Consider the following 17,757-nt stretch of genomic DNA (forward strand, 5'->3'; position numbering starts at 1 on the left):
GGAGCCTGGTGGGCTGCTATCTATGGGGTCGCACAGAGTCGGACACGACTGAAGTGACTTAGCAGTAGCAGTAGCAAATTGCAGTGTAGAGCACTTTGGTCATCTGTCCAAGATTTGTAAGTTACAGAGTTGAGCTCAGGTTTTGTGACGCCAAGTTCAGTCATTCATTTGACCATACTTTAGCCTCCAAACCACCTTCCCATGGCCGTAGCGTAAAGGGTTTCTACTTTTATAAAAGGGAACCATGTGAACACTCTACCAAAGGATTTCAAGACTGTTTTAAGAATTTGACTTAGGCTTTGCTCCAAAACTTCTGACTCATCTCTTAAGATATAAACACTTGGGATAAGCTAGGACGTGGCACAAAATATAGGTTGCTAGAAACAAAACTGGTGGTTAATTAGTGTTTCGGTAGGAGTCCATTGCTTGTTCTGAGTTCGGGGATTTTTAGATTTAAGCCTGTATATGGAGGATCAATTGGTCTTGGATCCAGTGAGGACCAAAGCCATATAGCCTGGAAAAAAGCCACAGTAAAGAAGCCTTAGAGGAGCACTCTTTGGAACTTTAACTGCATTTTTTTACTGCCCTGAGGCTGGGTCTGGGAAGAACAGGTTTGCACAGGTACAGTAAAGAGAGCTTTCTGATTGTGAGGAGACCCAGCAAGAGACCAAGCATATGCTGAGGGTACTAGCAAAACAGGAGGAAAATTTTGAGAAATTAAAAATAGAAGAAGAATATTATATATTTTAAAAAGCATGGAAAGTAAAATAGAATGTCATTAGACTTCCTTACATGTGTTTTATGGATTAATACTGTTTTTATTTTGATTTATGCATGGAGAGTACCATGTGGTTGACCTTCTCTCAAACGTCTTAATCTGGTTTTAACTGAGCCCCATAACTGAGGTCGGTTGAGGAGGCCACTTCCCCGGAGATGATGAATTGTCCCAAGATATGTTCCCAACAGCCCTGTTCTACCACTGCAACGTCTCCAGGGGCTTTTGCAGGAAGGTGCTCAGGGAACCTGGGGTGCAAAATTGCCTTCAGGCCTGGATGCTGCTTCCTTGCTCTGATGCCATCTCACTAGACTGGGAGTTCAGAACCGTCCATCTGCAGCTGGGATGCTCAGCTGTTGGCCATATAGACGCATCCTGATTTTGCCCCAATTTCCTTTAGGCCCAGCACCTATAATTGTGTACCGATTTTCACAGTTGTTGTACACATAAGTGATATCAGGACTTCCTATTCTTGCCAGATTCTATGGGCTAGTGTGCATCCTCACAAAGTAGTCATGTCTGTAAATAGAGTTTATTTTCATTAATAAGCTCAATATAAATTTATATAAACCTACAGCTAAAAGTTCATGTTGCAGCAACAATGATCATGCTCAGTAAGACATAGCTGAATTTCTACTTTCTTGTGGAGAGTTAAGTCCAGAGGGACTTTATAGAAAGCAACACGCTCATTTACTAACAAGGAAACTGAGGTCTAGAAAGGGGAGGTGGTATATTTGCCTCTCCCTGTTCTGCACACTGAGAGAGTGTCAAAATGAATTTATGTATCTAGGATACTGAGATCTTTAGCAACTTGACTGATCACCCAAAGACCAATCATTTGAAATGGGAAGTTTGAATAAAAGGAAAGAGTCTGGGCGTGAGGGGATCTGTGCTCTGATCCTAGTTCTGCTGATTATAACTGCTGAGGTAGTCCATAATCACTTAACTTGTCTGGGTTTTGCTCATGACATGAGTTTGAACTTAATGCTGTCAAGGTGTCTTTTACATACTGTTCCTTGAGATCTTATCTCTAGGTATTGTTGTCATCTCCAGAAATTAAACTGAGGCCTGTATTGGGTGCCAGGACTCCACCCACCCTGCATCTTCCAGGACAGCAAGATTCACTCACATCCAGCCCAGAGGCAGGAATATCTACCTCACAAGCTTAGAAAGAAGAAAGGGGATGGGTGGTGGTTCTTGGGGTAACCCCTCTATTTGATGCTAACAGTCTCCAAGCAAGTGTAGAAGTTTATTTGTGAAAATTAAAAAATTTGAAATATAATGCTACTGGTTCAGAAAGGTAAGAGAGGGTTGGGGAGTAAAGAAGAAACATGGAAAGATAACATGTGGTCTCCCATCCAGCTTAAGGCTGTCTTTGTCTTTTAGATGGAAGTCAACTTCACCAAAAGCTGTGTGAATGAAGAAGAAGCATATAACCTCACAGGTCTGCAGGCTTTTACAGAGTACGTTGTGGCTCTGCAATGTGTGGCTCACAAGTCAAGGTTCTGGAGTGGCTGGAGTCAAGAAAAAATGGGAATAACTATGGAAGAAGGCAAGTTGGTCCATTGTGGTTTCTTTTTTGTCTGCTCTGGTTTAGGGCAAACTGAACTGAGCCCTTGTGGATTTTGTCAAGTACTTTGCCATACTTGGGAATGATGGAATCCCACAATCCCAGAGCCAGAGAGTCTGTACAGTGCGCCTCCACAGGGCATGCATGGCACACGCCTGAGCCTACAGGATAAGCTGGCCTTCCCCTGATGATGTTAGTGACATTAGCAGCTTTCTGCCTTGAAGGCAAAGGACCATATCTTGAATACTTGTATAAAGTTCTTATACTGTGCTTGAAGTAGTATAAGATTATTTAAAGATGTCCTATGATAAATTAAAGATTGATGTTGCAAACCCTGAGCTACTGCTAAAAAATAAAGGTGTAACTAATGAGAAAAAAGGCCACATCTTTAATTATAGTGAAGGAAGGAAGGAGAAGAGGATTGATTGCACCTTGATTGAATGGTTACCATGAGTCAGGAATGGTAATCAAGAACACTATTGGGTTCACCAAAATGTTCCTTTGAGTTTTTCTATAACATCTTACAGAAAAACTGGAATGAACTTTTTGGCCAACCTAATCTGTGGGCTTGATATAAAATCCAGCCTGGCTGTGGAGTAACTTTGGGCAAGATACTCACCCTCTAAGATTCAGTCTCCTTACTAATGTTTCCCCTTTTCCATAATGGACTATAATTTATAAAATTGAGTTAATAGTAGTACCTACTTTTTAGTATTATTTTAAAGATTGAAAGAAATAATTGTGTTTAGCCCATAATCAACATTCAGTAGTTGACAGATTTCCTATCAGTGTTATTAATTCTCCTAAGAGCCCTATAAAATATGTAGAATCACCTCCGTTTGCAAGTGAGATAGCTGAGATGTTACTTTGTTCATTGTCACTCAGCATGTTACCATGCTCTATAAATCAAGAGCCTTGCCCAGAGCCTGACCCCAGTAGACGTTCAGTAAGTGTTTGATGAATGTGTTCGTTTCCTGTGGCCACTGTAACAAATTGTGGGTGTGTGTGTGTGCTCAGTTGCTCAGTCATATCTGACTCTTTGTGACCCCATGGACTATAGCGTGACAGACTCCTCTGTCCATGTAATTTTCCAAGTGAGAATACTGGAGCAGGTTACCATTTCCTACTCCAGAGGATCTTCCCAACCCAGAGACCAAACTCCCCTCTCTTGTGTCTCCTGCATTGGCAGGTGGCTTCTTTGCCACTGTGCCACCTGGGAAGCCCACAATTTTTTTTTTCTCTTCTAGTTCTAGAATTCAAAGGTCCAAAATCAGTTTCATTGGACTAAAGTCAAAGTGCTGGCACAGTTGGAGATTTTGAAGGGAGAATATATTTTCTCGCCTTTTCTATCTTCTAGTAGCTGTCTGTATTCTTTGGTTTGTGGCCCCTTCCTATAAACAAAGCATATTACTCCAGTCTCTGCTTCTGTCATCACATTACCTTTTTCTCCTCTTCCATGTCAAATCTGTCTGCTTCCTTCTTGTAATGACCATTGTGATAACATTTAGGGCCCACTGGGATAATCCAAGATAGTCTCCCCATCTCAAGATCCTAACCCAATCACATGTACAAAGTCCCTTTGGCCATAAAAGGTAACGTTTATAGGTGATAAGAGATTTGTACTTAGATTTTGGGGGTTCATTTTTCAACCTAATACAATGAATGAATGACTAATTAAATGAATACTTATCAAAGGCCACACATCTTCTGAAATATGTAAGAGAAACAGAAAAATGCTGATCATTCTAACCTTCTGAGGCTTTAACTTTGTTTATGAGACATGTAAGTTCTAGACCATGAATTTCCCCTCACCCCGCCGTGGGCATGATTTCAGGCCCTTTTTAATCAGTCTTACAACAAGTCCCTCACTGATCTTATGCAACATGTGGGGTCAGCTCCTGTGCTCCCTGGTCTATATGGCGAAAGTGTATTCCCCTGGATCCTGGTTGAGTTTCCCATGAGACCCAAGTTAGTGTTAACAGATATTTGGCATGTTTGCCCATATGATCATATGTCTGGGAATAATCAGGTGCCTTCTGAATTTTGTATCTCCCACTGGAGATGTTCATGCTTAGTCTGGACTACTCATTGGTGGATGTAGTTACAACAAAGATTCATGTGACACACATAGAGGATTGGGCTGGATGGCCTCTGAAGTCCCTTCTTACTCTAAGATTCTGTTCATCTATGGCATTCAGGCATCCAGGCTTCCATGCTCAACTGTAAGAATACAGGAAAAAGTAATACAAAATTTCTAATCCCTATGTGTTTATATGCTTAGAACAGTGCCTTACAAATGGTAAGTGCTATATAAATTTTAAATAAATAAAAATACATGCATGATTAAAACAAAACTAGTCAAGTTGTGGACCTAATGTGAATTTTTGATTAAAATTATATGCAGTATTTGGGAACACTCTATAGACACCATCTTAAATAATCCTCAGACGGTAAAGTGTCTGCCTACAACTCGGGAGAACTGGGTTCGATCCCTGGGTCGGGAAGATCCCCTGGAGAAGGAAATGGCAACCCACTCTAGTATTCTTGCCTGGAAATTCCCATGGACAGAAGAGCCTGGTAGGCTACAGTTCATGGGGTTGCAAAGATTCGGACATGACTGAGCAACTTCACTTTCACTTTCAAAACAAATATACTAGTTTACAAATACCAAATAGCACTTAAATTGTACAATATAAAATGACCCAATGGTTACAATCTGTTGGAGTGCTCAGTTATTGCTGTCTGTGGCTTCACTGACCCCTATCTTTAAAAATATTAGAACGAAATGCAAGCAATATCCTTGTGCAAGTTGTCCTCTCCCTCTGCTATACCTTTCAGCAGGCAATCTGGGAGAGTGAGTTCTACCCTGGGTTTGATCTTGTTTTGTACAGTTCTCCTCCCTGTAGCTGTCATTCTTCTTAGAGACCTAACATCATTATGGTTCACTGTCTTAAGTTCATCACAGTCCAACCACTTGCTAATGTCAATTTCATACACTTGTTTCACCACTAGAAATGAGATTTACCATTTCAACTGATTTGTTATTTCAGCTTGCTTGGTTAAGATTGACCACCAAAACATTAGATGCTAGTGTCCTCTGTGCCCTGTGCTTGTTAAATAAAATGAACATCTGTCAACATACCACTGGACAATTTTTGCTTTTCTTAATTTTTTCAGAATCCCAGAAGAAACTAATGAAAATGTACCCACCCCTGGCAAATCCTAATTTATCCTCTTCTAATTCGTAAAGTGTTTCCCTGTTTCACAAAGAAATGCCAGCTGTTTTATACACACTACCTCAAACCTTTTCTAATTTGAAAATTTCCATTTTAAGTTGAATATGAAGTACTCTTCCCTTTTGCATTTCAATATATTGATTATTAGGATTATTTACTCACATTTAAGCATATAAATATATACTACTTGAAACACGCATACTACACAAAACAGCCGATTCATGAGAAAAGACCCTGATACTGGGGAAGATTTAAGGCAAAAGAAGAAGAGGGCAGCAGGGGATGAGATGGCTGGATCACATCACCAACTCGATGGACATGAACTTGGGCACACCTCGGGAGACAGTGAGGGACAGGGAGGCCTGGAGTGCTGCAATCCTTTGGATTGCAAAGAGTCGGGCATGACTTAGTGATTGAACAGCCACAGGAAACATATAATAATATTCAATTCCTGGCGCCATTACTTAAAAGTTATATTGGGCAATTTTCTCACTTCTTAACACCTCAGAAGAGGAAATAGTAATATTGATGTACCTAATTATAAGCTGTGGAGGTTAGATGAGATGATTCAGGTAAAATGCTTAGTATCTGACACTTGCTAAAAGTGAGTGATTCTTAGTGTTAGTCTTCAGCAAAGGCAGCAGAATGTGTCTAAAGTGCTGATTGGTGGTGACTGTGGGTATTTCCAGATTGTACCTGGAGCAACAGAACAGCAAATTCTTACTACGTCTGTCCAAACAGTTGATGCCTTGGAATATGTAAACTCCAATATGTAATTGGAGAAGGAAATGGCAACCCACTCCAATATTCCTTGCCTGGAGAATCCCATGGACAAAGGAACCTGGAGGGCTACAGTCCACGGGGTCGCAAGAGTTGGATATGACTTAGCGGCTAAACCACCACCACCAATATGTAAATATTTTGGCAAATTTGTAAAAGCTTAGTATTATTCTTTCACAAATACAGAATTATTGCTTTTCCCCATTTGGTTAAGCTGGATTATTAATTTATTCATTATCAATTTATGATCTTGGAAAATTGACTGTAATAGTTGTAGATGAGGGTTTTTCAGATGGCTCAAGTGGTAAAGAATCCACCTATGAATGCAGGAGATGCAGTTTCAATCCCTAGGTTGGGAAGATCTCCTGCAGGAGGAAATGGAAACCCACTCCAGTATTCTCGCATGAAAAATTCCATAGACAGAAGAGCCTGATGGGCTACAGTCCAAGGGGTTGCAAAGAGTTGGACGCAATTGAGCATGCACACGTAATTGTAGAAGATTTAAATGCTAGCCATTTGTTTTACTAAAAGTCGCGTCTGTAGGAAGTCTACATCAGAAAGACTGTTTCTCTTTGGAACACATCTGCAGGAAACAGTGACCACAGTGAAAGAAGAAAATACCTGATTAAATTCATTCGTCAGCACTGTTTACCATCTACTAGAACCAAGTGGCTGCCTATGGGGTAAATCTAAGTAGAATTTTACTCTTTCTAATCAGTGACTGGAATGATTGATTATTTAATGATCAGTTTATTTATTTATTTTTCACAACACAATACCTTTATTAGCCTTAATATTTTTTACTGTTATTAAATATTATGTTTTCTAACCTTGGAATTAAAATCAATAATCATTTGAGAACAGTCATATAATACAAATCTACTTTTTTTTTTGACATAGGAATAATTTAGGTGATATAGTATTTGCAATATATTTTTGGGTGGGACTGTCCCCTCCACTCAGGATTTATGAATTTTTGAACACAGAGAAAACACACATAACCATTGTATTGATTATACTAAGGATATTGGTTCTTTTTTTTGTTTCTCTCTATGCTTCACATGAGTATTTGGAACTGGTTTGTAATGAAAACTTTGCCTTTAGGTTTTCTCTTTCTTATTCTCCATATTATTATCCCAGAGTCTGAGTTCCATGTAGCTGGAACAGAGAGACTCTGCAAGTAAGAGATGGATTGAGAGTCTTTCCAGTTCTGTGGGTCACCTATGAAGGTCTCATGACTTTGTAGCTTTGTGCTGAGAAGACTGTCTTCTGGGAGGAACACTGTCTTTGCTGACATCTCAGGCTGTAACCTGTTGACAGGCTGAAACTTGTTGTTCTCTGTCTGAGAAAGTTGAGTCCTGACTGTCCAGTCTCTTGATTTGGTAAAGACCTTTGGGAAAACTCCTGGCAGAGCTTGTGAGACAACATTTCAATGGAATGAAGATTGAGTCATATATAAAGTTTAAATGTTCCAATTTCCTTATATGGCACTTACATGGAATTACAATAGGTCTCATCGGGACACTTGGAACCTAGCCGTTAGACTGTGTTAACCACACTTTGACTTCTGCAAGCATAGTTGTAGAAATGTCACCCTTCATTGATGACAAGACAGGTCATTGATTTAATTGCCCTTTAGTGCCCTTCTCTACATTATGAAGTTGTCTTTAATTAGGGTTCAGTATGTAATTTCACATTAAACACTCAATTACCTGAATTAAAAACAAAAAAATCCCTAAAAATAGTCTCTCAGTACTAAAGTAGTTTAGATCTTGTCCTGAGTGGCAGATCCCATTTTTTGCAGACTGAATTACATTCCTTTCATCCATGTGAATTCCTCAAGAAAAGATTTAGTCTTCATAAACTTCAGCTTCAGTTAGAGACATTTCCTCAATTACAGGCCAATAGCCTCCTGAACAGTTCTTTCGAACCCTGCTTTCCTCTCTTGACTAAAGTGTATGTGTCATTCTTTAGTCAGTAGCTCACCATTTGAAATTTCAGGTGCATGTCAGAAGGTTCAACTATAAATTACCAGTGGCCCACTTTGTGCCAAAACTCCTTGAGACAAGATATTTGGGAGATACAGTCTGGAGGTCAAGTGTAATAGAAATTCCTCTCTCTCCTTCTCTCTTTTTTTTAAGTTTTATCCCTGAATGGTTAGATCATCAGAAGCTAACATACTTGAACTATGCTGTCTTCAGGTATGTTGTTTTTCACGGGAGAAATGCATGAACCTAACTTTCACATTATGACCTTGTATTTCATAGAAGACAACCATGAGAAGTGTACACTTGCCATATTTATGTGCTTTTGTTCAACTGTGATTGCAGACACAGTTTTAGGTTATCTTTTGTCTTTTTTGACTGGATCTACAAGGTAATTCCATTTATGAATTTAATGCCCATAGCCTGAAAAAACTTGCCTCTTCACAATGATTTCTATGTGTTCTTTTTATCAGCACATAAGGAATACACAACTAAATTTCATTCTTTTTCACTCTTCCTGCCTGGAAGATCAGCATTAAATTTAGAGCTTAGAGAGGGGCTTAGGAAAGATTATTTCTCTGCTTGTTTCTTCTTTGATTCTTTGTTGTGCTTTATAACATTGTAAGTGTGTGGTTTCTTCTTTTTGGGGAGTAGATATGGCATAGTGAAAATGAAGTCGCTCAGTCGTGTCTGACTTTTTGTGACCCCGAGGACTGTAGCCCACCAGGCTCCTCCGTCCATGGGATTCTCCAGGCAAGAATACTGGAGTGGGTTGCCATTTCCTTCTCCAGGGCATCTTCCCAACCCAGGGATTGAACCTGGGTCTCCCACATTGCAGGCAGACACTTTAACCTCTGAGCCACCAGGGAAGCCCAGATATGGTATAAATTATATATAAACTCTCCTTAGCAGTTATCTATGTTATTCCTAGCTTTCATGTATGTGAATGATGAGGACATGAGATGTCATATTCCAATCCAGATTTGAATAATAAATTATATTACAGTGGGATCTATTGTAGTTTTATTTTAGCTTACCTTAAGTCATCAGATCCAAGAGCAGTTTTAATTTTTTATTTTATTTTTATTTTTGCCCTACATGATTGTGGTTTTCATAATCATGATTATTTTTTCCACAAAATACAAAGCTTTTCACCACATTATAGTAGTGTTCTAATACAAGAAAATCCCAACATTTTCATTGCAGGGGGAGAGTGATTTATATATAGGATATTAATTTTATAGATCCTTTGTTATTTTTGACTTTTGGTTGATTCTAGTCCTTCAACTACAGGATGAAGACGTCATTGCAATGAAGTCTTCCACTCTCCACCTTACTCCTGCTGGCCCCCTCGAGCAAATCCTCCCCAACTGCATTTTCTAGACAGACAGCCTCACTAATTTCACCATCTCCTGCTACAACTCCCTTCTGTCTCTGCTGAATACCTCACTCCTATTCTTTACAGCTCCACATGACCTGGATCTATGGAGAGATTAGACAAAGTGGATGGAAAAAGGCCAGTGCAGTTGTTGTGGAAGGTGACCTCTCTCTGGGTTATTTATTTACAATTCTGTGTAAAAGCCTTGGTCTCTTATACCTCTAAGAACCGTGATTATGGGCATTTTACCTCCTTAATTTCCTTCCTTTCCTTTGATGCCCCAAATCTCACAATGGTTTCCTACCTCAGAAAAGCCCTGGATGTCATTTTGTAGAAGTCCTGAATGGGCAATGCAGACCCTGAGCCTTCTTCTTTGATCTGAAATGTTAACACTTGGAAATGTTAACACCTGGGACAGGTACAAAGTGTAACTGCAAGTGGAAGTGCAGGAGGCTCCTTGACCTTCTGGAGAAAACTGTCGCTGGCTGGCCCTCACTCTAAGACAATGGAAAATTATATAGTCCCCACCCGCACACTGGAGAAGAGCACTGCCTTGGGGGTGAGCTTACCAGTGTGTCCTGAGGTCATTGCACAAGTGCCCCCCAGAGCACTGGGATAGTGGGGTGCAAGGATAGAACAGGGGCCCAATGGTCCTTTGTAGGATGGAGGCCTCGGAATGAGGAACAAAGGAGGATCCAGGTGGTTAATACAGAGGATACGAGAGAGGGGATGAGAGGTGACTGTAGGAAAAAGGACAGAAAAGGAGAGAAAGAGGGGATCATTAGGAAAGGAAAGGGCAAACAGAGGGGAAAAACCAGCCAGAAAGTAGGAGAGAGGAGTTGGGGGAAAGAAGAGAGGGAGAAGAGCAGTGAGATGCCCCAATTCTTTGGTGTGTCTCCAAATTGCTCAGGAAATACTCATTGGGTTATCTCATACTTGCTCAAGTCTGGGCAAGTTTCAAATGCTCTTGAAAATGGAGAAATCACCCTGCTTTTTCCAAATGACATCCCAATTCCAGTTACTTCAGGGTTGGAGCATCCTTCTACCTTTCTCCTCTCCCCACCCCGAGGACAGAAGGACGCCATCAGTGGCAGCATGCAAGGGAGAACACAGCCAGTGGTGTTGGGAAATCTTCAAGAATTGATCCCAGATGTTGTGAGTTCTTTCTCAGTCATCAAGTGTGGAAAGGAATTACTCTGTCAACATATTTCTGAGAAGGAAAATAAACAAGAGCACATCCTGTGTGTGGCCAGACCCAGATAGATCAAGTAGGCCAACCTGTGAAGTAGGTGAGATGGACTTGAATGCCCTTCTTCTTCTCCCCGTCACCTGGGGACTGGTCTTCCTTTTGCTTCAATAGAGTTTTCTAAGAATCAGAGATGCTTAAAAACGAATGAACTAAAATCAGATTGTGGTGATGATTGCACAACTCTTGACTATCCTAAAAGCCAGTGAGTTGCACACTCCAAAAAAGTGAATTTTCTGGTATGTGAATTATATCTCAATAAAACTATTATTTTATTATAAAAAGAGAATGAGTTGTCATGAAAGATATATGCTTCCCAGTCATTAGGAAGATTTTTAATGGACTTTTTATGTCATGAGAGGTGTAAAGGAAATTCTCAAACCAGAAAGGCAGTGGGACAAAGTGACTTCTGAAGTCCTTCTGACCTTATGTTCAGTCATTCTGCTCATCTCTGTGTGTTATCAGTAACAGAAAGAGAAAAACAAGGAAGCCCTCTAATTCCTGAGAAATACTCAGCATGCTGACCTCTAGCAAAACATATGATTAATAGGCTCAGGTTCAAGGCTGAAAAAAAGAGGTTGGCCTGGAGCCCCTGGGGTCACCTTCATTTCTCACCAAGGATTTGGTCTGATAGGGTAACCTTGAATGTTCTAGTCCTCTTAGTTGGAATGTCTGGTTGGGGAAGCTAGCTCTCTCCTTGGAGAGGGTGGTATGGAGATAAAAGGACAGGGCACTCTCCAACACCTGAAGGTTTCCATGAAAGAAGTGACCCAGGGCCAGGACAGACTTGGGATTGGCTCAGAGGAAATGCCTCAGCTTTTAAGTTTATGCTTCTCTGTCCATTACCAATATCCATTGGATCATAGAAAAAGCAAAAGAATTCCAGAAAAATATCTGTATCCGCTTCATAGACTACACTAAAGCCTTTGACTGTGTGGACAACAACAAACAATGGAAAGTTCTTCACGAGATGGGAATATTAGACCACCTTACCTGCCTCCTGAGAAACCTGTATGAAGGTCAAGAAGCAACAGTTAGAACTGGACATGGAACAACAGACTGGTTCCAAATTGGGAAAGGAGTATGTCAAGGCTGTGTATTGTCACCCTGCTTATTTAACTTATATGCAGAGCACATCATGTGAAATGACAGGCTGGATGAAGCACAAACGGGAATAAAGCTTGCCAGGAGAAACATCAATAAACTCAGATACACAGATGACAACACCCTTATGGCAGAAAGTGAAGAGGAACTAAAGAGCCTCTTGATGAAAGTGAAAGAGGAGAGTGAAAAAGTTGGCTTAAAGCTCAACATTCAGAAAACTAAGATCATGGCATCTGGTCCCATCACTTCATGGCAAATAGATGGGGAAGCAATGGAAACAGAGAATTTATTTTCTTGGGCTCCGAAGAGCCCACTGTGGATGGTAACTGCAGCCATGAAATTAAAAGACGCTTGCTCCTTGGAAGAAAAGCTATGACAAACCTAGACGGTGTATTAAAAAGCAGACACATTACCTTGCCTACAAATGTCCATGTAGTCAAAGCTATGTTTTTTCCATTAGTTGTGTATGGATGCGAGAGATGGACACTAAAAAAAGCTGAGCACCAAAAAATTTATGTCTTCGAACTGTGGTGCTGGGGAAGACTCTTGAAAGTCCCTTGGACAGCAAGAAGATCAAACCAGTCAATCCTAAAAAGAAAATCAACCCTGAATATTCATTGGAAGGACTGATGCTGAAGCTGAAGCTCCAATACTTTGGCCACCGGATGTGAAGAACTGACTCACTGGATAAGACCCTGGTGCTGGGAAAGATTGAAGGCAGGAAGAGAAGTGGGTAACAGAGGACAAGTTGGTTGAATGGCATCATCGACTCAATGAATTTGAGTTTGAGCAAAGTCCAGGAAATAGTGGAGGACAGGGAAGCCTGGCGTGTTGCAGTCCATGAGGTTGCAAAGAGTCGGACACGACTGAGCAAGTGAACAACAACCTCTCCCATTGAAGACAGAGAGCAAGATGCTGCCTAAAGGAATAAGGAGTGGTTTGCTTGCATTGGTTTGGGCATCATGCTAGTTTATCTTTGTGGAATTAGATTTATGTCAAGGGTTGATACCAAGAGACCATTTAGAAATCACCTCTCCTGGCATTTGGAGGGTTAACATGGCACAGTGTATGTTACTCATCCCAGAGGGATCATCATATGATTATAGTTTAGCACCTAATAATTAATATTACCTCCCATCCCTGATTCCCATCACTTATTACTGTCTCAATGACTTTCTTTCCTTGCTGTTAGCAGTAAATTTTGTTTCCTTTGTGTTTAGAAGGCAAAAGGAACCCCAGTCCTGGAGAAAGTACTTGGTTACAACATATGGTATTTTCCAGAAAACAACACTAACCTCACAGAGACAATGAACACTACTAACCAGCAGCCTGAACTGTATCTGGGAAACCAGACCTACTGGGTACATATGATTTCTTATAACTCTCTTGGGAAATCTCCAGAGGCCACCTTGAGGATTCCAGCTATTGATGAAAAGTGTAAGTATGACATAAACTTCTTAGTTAGATGCCTTACCCCATCTGATTTGCCAAGGAGTTGTCCCTATCCTCTCAATGGTTGCTGTTTTTTTAGCATCGAAATGAAAATGAAGTAAGGACATTTTAGGTTATGGTGGGGAGATCATAATCTTCAATTAATGAGCTTCTTGAAATAATGTTCTTTTGGAATAAAGCCTCTGTTGAAAATCAGAGATTTCATAAATCATAGGATACACAGTCATGAGCCTAGAAGTTCTATGTGCAGCAAGTCTTTGTTTTATTCTGAGTGAATATAAGCTGGATTGAGCATTAAAACTGTCAGATCTGCCATGTTTATCCTCAGTGGCTAAAAGATGTCTTTCGAAATCTTCCCTTCACAGTTCTGACCCCATCCTGGTCTTGATTTGTTCACTCTCCTGTTTCCTTCTTTTTCTCCCTTCCATTTGACTATCTAGTTAGGGATAGTTCTAATGTTAATTGTTGTTGTTGTTCAATTGCTAAGTAGTGTCTGACTCTTTGCAACCCCATGGACTGCCCCATGCCATAGGCGTCCCTGTCCTTCACTATCTCCCTGGAGTTTGTTTGGATTCTTGTTCATTGAGTTGGTGATGCTATCTAATCATCTCATCCTCTGCCACCCTCTTCTTTTGCCTTCAGTCTTTCCCAGCACCAGGGTCTTTTCTAATGAGTTGGCTCTAATGCTTATTCTTGCCAATAATTGCTCATTACACCTTTAATTAAGTAATTTTAAAAATATTACTACTCTCATGCAAACTTATATCCTGTTTTGGAATAAAATAGCTTCTTTGAGTCTTATTCAAGGAATTGCAGGCAATCTATTTCCTCTTCCTGGCTTTATTTTCTCTATAGATCTTATTGCTGTTGTTCAGTTGATAAGTCATGTCTGACTCTTTTGCGACCCCATGGGCTGTAGCCCACCAAGTTCCTTTATCCATGGGATTGCCCATGCAAGAATACTGGGATGAGTTGCCATTTCCTTCTCCAGGGGATCTTCCTGACCCAGGGATCTAACGCTTGTGTCCTGCATCTCCTGCAACAATGTGAAGCAGTGGCAGTGTTGAGTAGTTGCCACAGAGGAGGCCTGCAAAACCTAAAATATTTACTATTTGACCCTTTACAGACCTCTTTGCAGTTCCCAGTCCCAGACATTTAAGAATGTGATGTTTTACAGAATTTTGTTTACTAGAGTCGCCTGGAGAATAGTTATAATAATAATTGTAAGTTTAACAGTCATTAAGTATAATTATCCAATATTGTCCATTAGGATATGTCAGACATTGTGCTAAAATGATATGATTCAATCTAATTTTAGCCTCACATGACCCATGGGATAGGTGCTATCAGGTTTACTTTTGAGCTGATGAAGCTGTGATTCAGGAAAGCTTAGTAATTTGCTCAAAGATCTCTCAGGTGGACTTTAAGCACAGGTCTACATGATTCCACACTTGTCCAATATATTTTATCCAGAACCTTGGACTTAGTAAAGTGACTTAGAAATCTGATCACAGCTGCTGTGTGACACTGAATGATTCTTTTCCTCTGTGGACCTCTGTTTTCCTATCTTTCAAATAAAGAATTGGAACAGAAACACCTTCAGGTTCTTTTTGGCCCCAAGACAAGAAGCTCTGCTTCTAAGAGACCTTAGCCAGCAGACAGCTGTGGAGTGGTCTGAGGCAGGACATGGCAAAACATGGCCAATTGTCCAAGGAGGAGGTTGGTCCTGAGTTGAGGGAGGGTTCAGGTTGGGCTAGGATGGTGGGCAAAGATGAAGCACTACTAGCATCTGAGAATGATATTTGATGGGCCCAGAGTGACTGACTTCATGCAAATCATAAGAAATTAACAGCATTTGCAGTCTTAGTGCCTTTCCTCTTCTCTCAAGAGGAATCTATTTCCTACCACATCTGGGGGTGTATTGTGTTTGGAGAAGTTGCTGAAAAAGTGATTGTTGAGTGATAGAGGCAATTAGTCAACATTCAGTAGAACAATGACTTGGAAACTTCTTTCAACAACACTTAATGCTGCCCAGGCCCTTTCATCTTGCTAGGCTGACTCATGGCTTGATTCCACACCCTCTGTGGTCCAGAATCTGTGCTTGTTTCTTAACTCTTTAGACCTGACTTCTGCTCCTCAGAGTTCCAATACTGCTAAAGAGAAAGAGTGTGGGGCTAGCAACCAACACTCACTTCCATCTTCAAGTTGGGATGTTCGTGCAAGTGGTTTATTAATCAGAAAAGGAAGGAAGGCCAGGGAAGAGGAGGAAGAGGAGGCTGAGCCAAAGATGTTGATTGATTTTCCCAGATCTTCCCAACAAAGCACCATAGACTCGGTGACTTCAAACAACAGAAACTCAACTGCCTCATTTTTCTGCAGGCTGAAAAGTCTGAAAATGAGGCACTGGCAAGACTGTGCTCCCTCAAAAACTTCTAAGGGAGGATCCTTCCTTTTTATCCCAGCTTCTGGAAGCCCCAGGCTTTCCTTGGCTTGTAGCAGTCTAATTCTAATCCGACTCATTCCTCACATGACCAGCTTCCTGTGTGTATCTGTCTCTGCATTCAAATTCCACTTTTAAGGAGACCAGTCATATTGGGCTAAGGACTCTCATCTTATTTTAACTACTTATTCCTGCTTTCCAGATGAGGTTACATTTTGCAATACCAAGAATATCTTCTGCGGGCACACAATTCAACCCAGAATGGTTTGATTTGAGTTGACAGTCCTGGGGAGGGTGGTTCCAGCCTGACCCTGCACAGGAACTCTGAAGTTTGTTACAGCTCAAAGTTATCCCAAGCAGGCGACATATAAAGACAGCAAAAAGGCATCGGAGGGGATCGGTTGGCAGTTTAGCCTCTAAGTCGTGTCCGACTCTTGTGACCCCATGGACTATAGCCTGCAGGCTCCTCTGCCCATCGGATTCTCCAGGCAAGAATACTGGAGTGGGTTGCCATTTCCTTCTCCAGGGGCTCTTCCCAACCCAAGAATTGAACCTGGGTCTCCTGCATTGCAGGCAGATTCTTTACCGACTGAGGGGATCAGGGAACACTAATGTTACCTGCTTCAAGAGGCTGAATAAGTTTGGAAATGCTCCAATAATGACTTTAAGCCTGATTGCAACAGTGACTAAGGATGCTTAGAGGCTGTGAGCAGGGGAGGGCAGGGAGGAGAGAGCTGGAACGCTAGGGCTTAGGTGGGTTTAATTTCCTGGCTCTGTGCTCCTTGCCCTACTCCAGCTTCACGATTTCTCCATGTGTCAGTTGCCCTTCCTCAGAGCTGCCCTTTCAAGTTGACAGATTCTCTGGCCTTACTTCTAGACCAGACGGTAGAGTCTCTCATAAAGGCCTAGTACGGGGAAAGGACTCCTTTCCCTTCCATTGTGAGCTTCAAGAACAGAGGCTCCAAATAGGTACACAGCCCTCTGGGGCTTGTTGTTGTTGTCGTTTTCCTGTTATTTTATTTATTTTTTAATTTTAAATTAATTTTTATTGGAGTCTAGTTGCTTTTGGAGTGGGGAGTTTCCTTGGTGGCTCAGACACTAAAGAATCTGACTGCAGTGCAGGAGACCCGGGTTCAATCTGTGGGTCAGAAAGATTCCCCTGGAGAAGGAAGTGTCTACCCATTCAAGTATTGCTGCCTGGGAAAGCCCATGAACAGAGGAGCCTGGTGGCCTACAGTCCATGGAGTTGCAAAGAGTTGGACACGACTTAATGACTAACACACACACAGTTGCTTTACAGTGTTGTGTTAGTTTCTGCCATACAGCAAAGTGAATCAGTTATACATATACACATATCCCCTCATTTTTAGATTTCCTTCCCATTTTTTGGCTTCCCTGATAGCTCAGTTGGTAAAAAACCTGCCTGCAATGCAGGAGACCCTGGTTCAATTCCTGGGTCGGGAAGATCCCCTGGAGAAGGGATAGGCTACCCACTCTAGTATTCTGGTGTGGAGAATTCCATGGACTTCGGTCCATGGGGTCGCAAAGAGTTGGACACGACTAAGCAATTTTCACTTTCCCATTTAGGTCACCATGGAGCACTGAATAGAGTTCCTTTTGCCATAGAGTAGGTTCTCATTAATTATCTATTTTACACATAGTAATGTATTTAATCTCCGGGAGTTGGTGATGGACAAGGAGGCCTGGCATGCTGCGATTCACGGGGTTGCAAAGACTCAGACATGACTGAGCGACTGAAATGAACTGAACTGAACTGAATGTATTTGTTGC

The 17,757-nt window shown here is 41.2% G+C and overlaps 1 pseudogene; it reads left to right on the top strand.

Moving 5' to 3' along the window:
- LOC122690350 overlaps nucleotides 1–2,573 on the top strand; it is a 37,463-nt pseudogene extending 34,890 nt beyond the window's left edge.
- The last annotated feature ends 15,184 nt before the right edge of the window (nucleotides 2,574–17,757 follow it).

This window comes from Cervus elaphus, chromosome X, assembly GCF_910594005.1.
Source record: "Cervus elaphus chromosome X, mCerEla1.1, whole genome shotgun sequence".
NCBI lineage: Eukaryota > Metazoa > Chordata > Mammalia > Artiodactyla > Cervidae > Cervus > Cervus elaphus.